Source organism: Trichosurus vulpecula, chromosome 3 (genome assembly GCF_011100635.1).
Source record: "Trichosurus vulpecula isolate mTriVul1 chromosome 3, mTriVul1.pri, whole genome shotgun sequence".
NCBI classification, from domain to species: domain Eukaryota; kingdom Metazoa; phylum Chordata; class Mammalia; order Diprotodontia; family Phalangeridae; genus Trichosurus; species Trichosurus vulpecula.
Window position 1 is genome coordinate 426,933,500 of NC_050575.1, and position 10,219 is coordinate 426,943,718.

Consider the following 10,219-nt stretch of genomic DNA (forward strand, 5'->3'; position numbering starts at 1 on the left):
TGCCATGCACTGTGCTAAGTGCTTTTACAAATACTATTTTAATATTGTTACAAATACGATCTAATTTTTATCCTTATGACTGTGAAAAAGTGCTATTTTAGCACCATTTTACACTTGAGGAATAGAGGCAAAGAGAGCTTTAGTGACTTGCACAGAGTCATACAGCTCGGAAGTGTCTGAGGCCAGATTTGAACTCTCATTATCTTGATTCTATGTCCAAGGCTCTATTCACTGTACTGCTAGGTGCCTCAGATAGAACAGGCAAGATGCAGCAGTCCAGTATATGGTGAAGTGATAAATATGGGAGACTGAGAGGATGGATGTACATTTAATATAAATAGGGAAGTTTAGAAAAGGGGCAGTTTTTCTAAAGAAGAAAAAAAAAGATGAATTTGCTTTTAGTCATGTTGAGTTTAAGATGCCTCTACACGGGTGGGGAACCCCTCAAGGCCACATGTGGCCCTCTAGGTCCTCAAGTGCATCCCTAAGTCCTGCTAGGACCCTTGTCATGACATACACATAATAGGTAGCTGGTAATGTGGCACAGTAATAGAGCACTGGGCTTGGAATCAGGAATATCGGGGTTCAAATCCAGTCTCAGACCCTCACTAGCTGTGGAACCTAGGCAAATTGCTTGACCCCAATTTGCCTCAGTTTCTCCTCTGTAAAATGGGAACATACTGGAGAAGGAAATGCAAAACCACTCCCGGACCTTCGCCAAGAAAACCCCATGGACAAGTCCATGGGATCACAAAGAGTTGGACCCAACTTAATGACTGAAAAAAACACTGTGTGGGACTGAAGCTCAGGAAAGAATCAGGAGCTGGATATATATAGATATAGATATAGATGTAGATGTAGATGTAGATAGATAGCTAGATAGATAGATATAGATATATATATAGATATATATAGAGAGAGATACTTATATGGATACCAATACAAATCCAGATACAAACATAGATGCAAACACAGGTACAGGTAGAGATACATAGTTATAGATGATTTAGATACAGATGATATCTCAAGAATGAGAAAAAGAGAGAGAGAGAGACAGACAGACAGACAGATAGACAGATAGAGACAGAAATAAATAATTAGATATAGACTTCTCGGAATATTTTAAGCACAATATGTGAAATAAATAGAATTAAAAAGAAACCCCTTATATAGAAATGAAGTTCATAGATTTCTATGCATATATACATATCTGTGAGTGTGTAGATACAGGGCATCCCAAAAATCTTAGTGTGTATTTATATGCCTATACATGCATGCATGTATATGTGTGTGTAGGCACACACACATGTGAGTATGGTAGCTCCATGGAGTGAGGAGAGATTTGAAATAAGAACTGTAGTTACAAGCTTTAGAGTTAGAAGGGCCTTCAGGTGTCCTCAAGTGTAACCCCCTCATTGTACATTGTGCAGATGAAGAAAATAAGATCCTGACAAATATACTGATTTGGCCAATGCCACAAATCCATAAATTCACTTGTTTCTTCAAAAACAATTATGAGATGCTGACCATCTGTGCCGGGTCCTGGGGACACAAGGTCCAAAATGAGGTGACCCCTTCCCTCAAGGAATGTACCTTCTATGTGGTCAGGACATCTACACAGATAGCGAATGTTATAAAATGTCATTTGCGAGGGGGAAGGGAGATCATTAGCAAATGAGAGTATCAGGAAAAGCCATGGTTAGGGACATCAAGATAGGTACCAGAGTTAGGATTTGGAGAGCTGGAAGAGATCTTAAAAGCCATCTGATCTAATTCCCTCATAATACAGATGAAGAAACTGAGGCCCAATGAGATTAAGTAATTTGTCCAAAGTCGCAGAAGTCATAGGTGACAAAAGCAGTATTTGAACATTCATTCTCAAAATCCAAAGTGAATATTCTTTGCATAGCACCACGAGCCCCAAGCTAGGGCTATCACTACCACACCTCCACTGCCTTTCTCTCAGCCCTTGGCTTTCAAATTATTCCCAAAGACAAAATTACAAAACCCAAGAAGTAACCTTCACACGATATTTGCAAAGTACCTTGCAGGGGTTACCTTGGACACATTCAAGAACCAGAGTGATCTTTTTCAGCTTTTGCGGTCCTCAAATCATAGTACACATTCTCCCCAAGCCTCAGGAAGCCCTTGCCTCCATACCTTTCATTAGATAGACTAAATAATTAACGTTACCATTTCCAAGGCTATGGGATTGTCCTCAACCACTATCATCCAGCCATCAATGGGACTGCCTGCTTGAAACTGCCTTAGTCATTTTAACTAGGGTCTCCCAATATTCAGTTATCAAGCAAGTGGGGAGTGGAGAGGCTAATTAGCTCTTAGGAATGGTTCTTCCTTAAGGTGAATTAAAAAAGTTTTGATGGGGAGGGCATCTGGTGGTAAACTTCCCCAAGGGAGATGGAAATTGCCTTGTTTCTTTGCAGGTTCCATTTTTAATGGGCTAGCATGCTGATTAATTAACTGATTTGTTGGGCATTTAATTCCGATGGCTGCTTTGCAAAGATGTAAATGCCTGTGAAGCACTCATAAAAGCACTTGCAGGCACAATGGGCGCATCCCATACCGCATGCCTCATGACAAAATTAACATCAAAAGATGGTTATTGTCTCTGAGCAAAAGCTGTTTATCAGAACATCTGGAATGCTGCCAGCCAATCAGCATTTTCGCCTTCTCCCTGTGGGGAAGTCACTCATGTTCCCAGCAAGCCAGAGACAGATAGAAAGCCAAGCAATTGATGGATTTCTCAGTCTTTTAATGTCAAAAAGGGAGAAATCTGTGGCATCTGTGTATTAGAACCATCATTAACTTTGTTGCAAGGGAAGGTCTGACTTTGATATGGCTGGAATATGAAAGTCTTTGGAGGTCATAAGGAATAGGTCTGTCTTGTGATGGTTTAATTATTTTTATGAGGCTTTTTCACAAAACACCTCTCCACATGTCCTCCTCTGATACCTTATAATGCCATGGAGGTGATCCCAGGGTTCTTGAAGGACATGCCAACAGAATATAATTTCTAGTTGGTTTCAAGAAAAGAGTTTCAAAGTTGGCCATGGGGGTGAACTGAATGTTTGCTGTCCAATAAATAGTCTAGCAATGTTGGCAGGGGATTGCAGTAGGGGGGTGGGGTTGTCACCAAAGTGCTTGCCCTTGGTATGATGAATTTGGGGAAACACAGGAATTTTCTAAAGTGATAGTTACAAAGGATAAGAGCATGGGATAAGAGCAAGAGATTTTGCATGGGAAGGTATCTATCATCAAATTCAAATGCACAATTATTTTTTTTTTTACAGATAATGAAAGACCCAGAGAGGTTAAGTTACTTGTCTAAGGTAGCACAGTTAATAAGTGTCTAAGGCAGAATTCAAACTCAGTTCTTCCTTCCTCCAAGCTCAGAAGTACATCCACTTCACCATAGGTTAAGCTACATGTCACTATAGAGCAAAGGTTGTCACTTTTCTTTTTTCATTTATCCCTTTAACAGTCTGGTGAACCCTATGGACCCCTTATCAATGAGATGGTATTTGTAAAGAACTTATTATGGTGCCTGGCATTTAACAGGCAATTAATGTATGTTCTCTTCCTTCCTCTTCTTTGAATAATATTTTAAGTGTATAAAATAAAATAAATAGGATTACAAATTCAAGAATTATATTGAAATGCAGTTATAAATTTTAAAAAAAATCACAGCCACATATGGAGGAGCATGCCTATTAATCCCTTCTACTGGAGGGTTGAAGGGTGGTGGATCACTTGTATTCTGGAGTTATGAGCTGCAACGGGCTAAGTCGATTGGGTGTCTGCACTAAGTCTGACACCTATAATTGGAGCCTGTGGGAGCAGGAGGCCACCAAAGCTGCCTCAGGAAGGGAGAATCAGCTCAGGTTGGAAATGAAGAAAGTCAAAGCTCCCTTCTGATCATCAATAGGGTCAAGTCCATGAGGGGTCACTGCACTTGCAGCGTGGTTCAGAGGGGAGACCTAGTTTCAAAATCAAAATAAACAAAATGAAACAAAAACAACAGGCTCATAGATTTCAGTTAAAAATTTCGGGTGGAGAGACTCATACCAATAAATACACCTCATGCATGTGTCAACAACTCCCAGGGAAATTGTTGCTCTCACCTGTTCTAATTCACTGCAAGAACAGCTGCCAAATGCACAATAAACACAACAATATAAATAAAAATGTCACTAAAGGAAGTAATATAATAGAGGTAAGGGATGTCAATGAATTTTCAGGAAAACAGACAAGGTACATACTGAGCGTATACACACACCCACACATACACACACACACACACACACACACACATACACATACACATACTACATACCCTTTAATACAGAGATGGAAAGATTACTAGGACAGAATATTGTGTTCATTGTGAGACATGATATTCCTACTTAGTTGTGGTTCTTTTTTTTAACCAAAAAGAGTTCATTCTAGAGGCGGAAAATATATGAAAGGTGAAATATATACAAAAGAAATCAAAAAACGTATCTAAGTTATGTATGTCCACACAAGTTGCCTAAACATATTGAATCAACCCATGGATGGCATGGGTAGCATATGATCTGAGACCTAGCCAGCATCTGTAGTAAGGAAGAGAGTTAAAGATAAAAACTATGCCTGCAAGCTAGCTTAAGTTTTGTTTCATGCTGGCTGGGGGAGAAAAAGAAAGAAAAAAAAGCTATTGAGGCAATGCTATTTTCACCATCTCAGTGATGGTTTTTCAATCATTTTATCTATCCTCCTCAAATGTTTCTGGTATGGTCTAATGGTACAATTCTAGATTCTGAAGGAAAAACAATTTTAAAAGAATGTCAGTCCTTAACCTTACACTTTTCAATTTTGCTGCCTTCCAACCAAATCTGGTCACACAAAAGACCATCACAAATAGTGAATAAAAGTAAACCCATTTACCCAAGAAAAAAATAGCAAACAAAAATCGGAGGAGTTATACAAATTAGAATATATCACAAAATACACAAGAATGAAGAGTTCTTTAGTGGAGACCAAAATGAAATCTCAGTTCAATACAGAAAATTAAATACAACTTCAGCCAGGGGAGGTTGATTCTAGTAGTCTCTAGGATATTGAGCAGTTTTGTAGACATGAGAGGACTGCCTTTCTATGCATGTCTGCTATATACATTTTCTTTCTCCAATCCCTGGAATGTGTCTTCTGCCAACCTCTTTGCCCAATAAAGCTCTCACCCCAACAGATCCCTTAGAGAGGTATATAAAGTCCCTCTCAGCCTTCTCTCTGTCAATCAAAAGTCACGTCTCTTTCCACATGTATGAAAGTACTCAGAACTTGCTAGGCATTGGCAGAAGCCCAGTTATGCATTTTTTTTAAATAGAGAGAAAGGAAAGGCAAAAGACAGGACTGATATTATAAATTGACTTCTTGAGGCATAAGATAAATGGACACATTGATAACTTGGTGTTTTCTGGATAGTTAATAGTTACAGGACACCCAGGTGGCTCAGTGAGTAGAATGCAGGCCCCTGGAGTCAGGAGGACCTGAGTTCAAATTCAGCCTCAGACACTTGACAAACTTACCAGCTGTGTGACCTTGGGCAAGTCACTTAACCCCAATTGCCCTGTCTTACCCCCTATAATAAAAAAAAAATTGCATAGATATGTGTAGAAAGGTTGTGCTTTTACAGGAGAAGTGTCAAATTTCTGACCTGAAAAACTATGGAATATGACCTGAACCATGTTGAAATATAATCGGGAAATGTTTAACAAAGTAAATGAAAATACAATACAACATAGATAATGTTAGTTGTGGTTTTTCTAAGTCATTATGTGATATTAGGGATCCTTTTCAATTTGATTTTGACACCACTGCTGTATAGGATGAGGGAAGTATGACTGGGGGATATTTCATATGGAAAAGAAATGGTGTTTTAGGGAATATGGTAGATTTTGTGGTCAAGAAGAATCATTGCCAGATGGACACCAAAATACTCCTACTACCTTAGGTTGAATCCAGAGAAGCAAAGTTTCCAAAATGGGGAGAGTCCACTGTCCTTTGCCATGGTCAGACTACATCCTGAGTACTGTTTTTAGTTCTGGGCTCCACATTTGAGTGAGGATATTGACAAGGGGCAAAGAATCCAGAATAACAAGGGGTTTTCAGTCAACTCTGAGTAACCACTTGTCAGAGGTGGTGCAGAGGAAATGAATGTTCCAGGGTTGGATTCCAGTGATCCAGGGTCGAATGAGATGTTGCTAATGTTCTTTTGAGCACTAAATTCTGATGACTAAATTACTGTGATTAGTTAAACCCTTTACTGTAGAATAGTCCCAAAAGGGCCATTTATTTCAACTTCAGGGGGTAACTAGCATCCTCTGCCAAGTAAGGAAGAAAAAATGGCAATTCCATCCACTCATTCATCCTTTCTAGTAGTAAAGAAAAACAGATTAGTAACTTTTTTGTGCTAATACTCAGATCTGCCAAAATCTAAGTCTAGTGCTCAATCCAGTATACCAACCAGCTGCCTTTAATAATATTTTAAAAAGAACCTTAGACTTTAAATCAGGAAACACAGAGATTCAAGTTAATTCCCCCATGTCTGTTAGCTAGGTGAGCGGGAGAAAAAAAATGCTTGAGATCTATGTATCTCCATTTCTTTACTCGTAACAGGACATTAGTGGTGTGTGTACTACTTACTTCATCGGGTTTTTTTTAAGGGAAAATATTTTATAAATCACAAAAGCACTAACTAGAGCTTTAAGATTTACTAAAAGTTGTCTGCAAGTGCTATAGATGAGAGACTGGCAAGGTTAGCCCAAAAGGCCTTGATCTGTTTCTTACATCTGGAATGTGCCCTTCTGTGTTGGCAACCAAAAATGGGCTCCTTAGCACTTAGTCAACAAGTGGCCTTGACTAGTTTGGCTTTTTCCCCTGAACTGAATGCTGTTTGTATGTTGGACTGGAGTAAGCTTGTCGGCCCCTTCACCTTGCTTCCCTTGCTTAAGCTGGTGGAAAGAACCTGTGCTTTCCCAGTCAACCCCTTCACCTTGCTTAAGCAGATTGAAAGAACCTGTGCTTTCCCCGGCGTACCTTACACCCCCGCAGAAGCTGGATGGTTAAAAGCAGCTCCCGTTGGAGCCAGAGGCTGCTACAACTATAGCCACAGCCACAGCCACAGCCACAGCCACAGCCACAGCCACAGCCGAAGCAGGAGCTGCCAGTAGCAGAGCTGACCTACGGGAGGAAGCTGAACAAAGACTTCAGGCCAGTGGGTAATCTTTTTACCATAGAGGGGGAAGCATGATTTTGCTTTACGCAATCATGCTTCTCTGTAGCCTCCTGGTTACTCTTTCAAAGCGTACTTATTGGGCCTGGAAGCTTTTGATCAATATATCAAAATGGGGTTGCTGGTTCATGGGTTGGTTACTGTGGAGCCTAAATATATGTTTTGATTCTTCTACCTTCTACTTTGAGAGTTTCTTATATCCGGCGGTTCCGAACCTTTCAGACATGTTTATGATCCTCTTTGAGATTATAAACTCTGCCCTCCTAATACACCTTCTTTCATTCCTAATGAATTCCTATTCCTCCTAGATGATCCATTCTTTCAACTTCATATTAATTTATTCTACATGTCGCTGAATGAATGAGTGAAGGAATGAAAGAGAAAACACTAACTTGTGCCAGACACTGTGCTGAGCACAATGGATATGAAAGAAAAGCCATACAGTGAGCTCCAGGAGCTCACATTCAAATGTGATAGACAGCATGTATAGGAGGATTCAGTGAAAATTCAGTTGAAGTTGTCCATGGTCTTCAGGGTACATGAACAAAGCGAATTGGAATTCATCTTCTTCAGTATCATTTCCACTGATAAAATGACATCAAGACCTTATCAGTTGACTATGCATATTGTAGTTGTCAGTTCATTTTGTAGGATCATAAGATGATTTACAGGTAGAAGGGACCTCAGAAGCCATTATGTCCAACCTCAGTGTTATAAGAGATGTTGTGGTTTGGGGTGCTGGGAACCTTGAAATGCAAGGGTACAGGGGGTTTGGTTGGAAATAATTTGACCACTCAAGCCTTCTTTCAGTCAAAATAGTGACATTTATTATAACACAAGTATGGCCAGCAAAATTCCTAGTAAATCTGTTATTTGATGGGGAATGCAAATGATACTTTTATACAGAAAAAGGGGAAAAGGGTCAGTGAAAAGATCTTGATGGGATTCAGCAGTGGTAAGTAGCCTGGGGTAGGCCAGGGAAAGGAGTTAAGTGGTCTGAGAACCACAATGAAAGGGCAGTTAAAAGGATTACTGAGTATCTAGGTGAACTGGGATGGGCCACATGCCTCAGGCAAAATGCCAGTGTGTGAAAGTTAAGGGCCTTTTAGGGGTCCAGGTGCTGTTGCCCCATCAGGGAGAAGACAGGATCAGGGAGGTCACAGGGTCAAAAAGCTAGTAAGAGTCAATGGCAAGATTTGAGCTAAACTTTCCTCACTCCAATTCTAGGACTCTGTCCTCTATGTCTTGCTGTATCTATGTTTATTCACCTCCTAGACTAAAAGCTCTTTGAAGACTGGAACTATTCCTCATCTAAATGCTGTATTTCCCCAAGCACTGAGCACAGAATGCTGCACACAGTAAGTTCTGATATGTGTGTTTCTTCTCAATTGAAAAGCAATACTCAAGGAAGGGTAGGTATTCTTGGGGCAGTGAATGTAAAGTCACAGTGCTAGCAACCATGAAATGGCAGGGTTCAGTCTTCTTCAAGTCCTTCTCATAGACCCTGCAATGGACCACAGAGGCCAGCTGGCTTGAGCCATAGCTGAATAATAACCCCTCTACAACTTGCCACCCAAGAAGCCTTCACTTGAACACCTCCAAGAAGGGGAAAGCCATGACCTCCAGAAGGAGCCCCTCCCAGTTGGCCATAGCACTCATTGTCTGGAAGCTTTTTCCACTTTGCTTTTTGCAATCATTGCTCACAATTTGAAGGTCTTACAACTCTTTGTAAGGAATCCAGTGAGCATTTAAAGACTTTTAAAGTTGTACTGACACACGCAAGCATCTGCCTGGACCAAGGGTCGGGACCCTGTGGCCTTCAGGCCACAAGTGACCCTCTAAGTCCTCAAGTGCAGCCCTTTGACTGAATCTAAATCCACTTCACAAGTTTGGATCAGTCAAAGGGCCATACCTGAGGACCTAGAGGGCCACATGTGGCCTGAGGACCATACAGTCCCCACCCCTGGCTCTGGACCAATATCACCATGCTCATGTCACCTGCAGAGACTTGCCTGGCAATATATTAACCCTGTCTGTTCCAGAGAAACAAAGCAGCTTTTCATTGACCTTAATAATTAGAGTGAGTATCCTGAGCACTGGGAATGCCTTTTGCCTTTCTTTGTTTCTCCAGTGCTTAGCATAGTTCCTGGTGGAGATTGGTTACCTAATAAGTATTTGTTGACTGACTGACTAATAACTAGAGGAATGACAAAAGCCTTCTTGGAGGAAGTGGCATTTGAGTGAACCCTTGAAAGAGGCCAAGGGTTCCAAGAGGCAGAGGTTAAAAGGGAGCTCATACCAGGCATGAGGAATGGCCTATGTGAGGTAGGAAGGGCAAAGAGAGAATGTAATATTAGAGGAGCAGCAAGTTGGCAAATGTGACTACAGCATACACAGAAAGACTGAAAGGGGAATGATGCACAAGCCTAAGAGCCAGAGTCTGAAAGACCTAAATTCCAAGCAAAGGCACTCGGACTTTATGCTAATGGTGATGGGGAAGCACTGAAGCTTCCTGAGCAGTGGAGTGATCCAGCCAGACCTTGAAGAATGTCCATTTGGCAGGTATATTGAGGATAGATTGGTAAAGGGAGGTGGATGCAGGGAGACTAATTAGGAGGCTACTGTCATAGTCCAGGTAAGAGGGAATAAATGGCCCAACTAATATATTTGTGGTGGGATTCAAGAGAGGGAGAAAGATGCCAGAGATGTTGAGCAAGTAGATTGACAAGATTTAGTGACTTATTAGATGTAGGTGGGGGAGTAAAGAGAGAAGGTTGACTCCTACAGGAAATTGCACACAGAGTAGTGTTACCAACAGGGAAGTTAGGAGGAGAGTGGCTTGGGGAAAAGATGTGTTGTGTTTTTAAGATAATTTTTGGAAAATAATGTTTCTGTTTCTGTCTCCATCAATCTTCACCCAAATTCCCT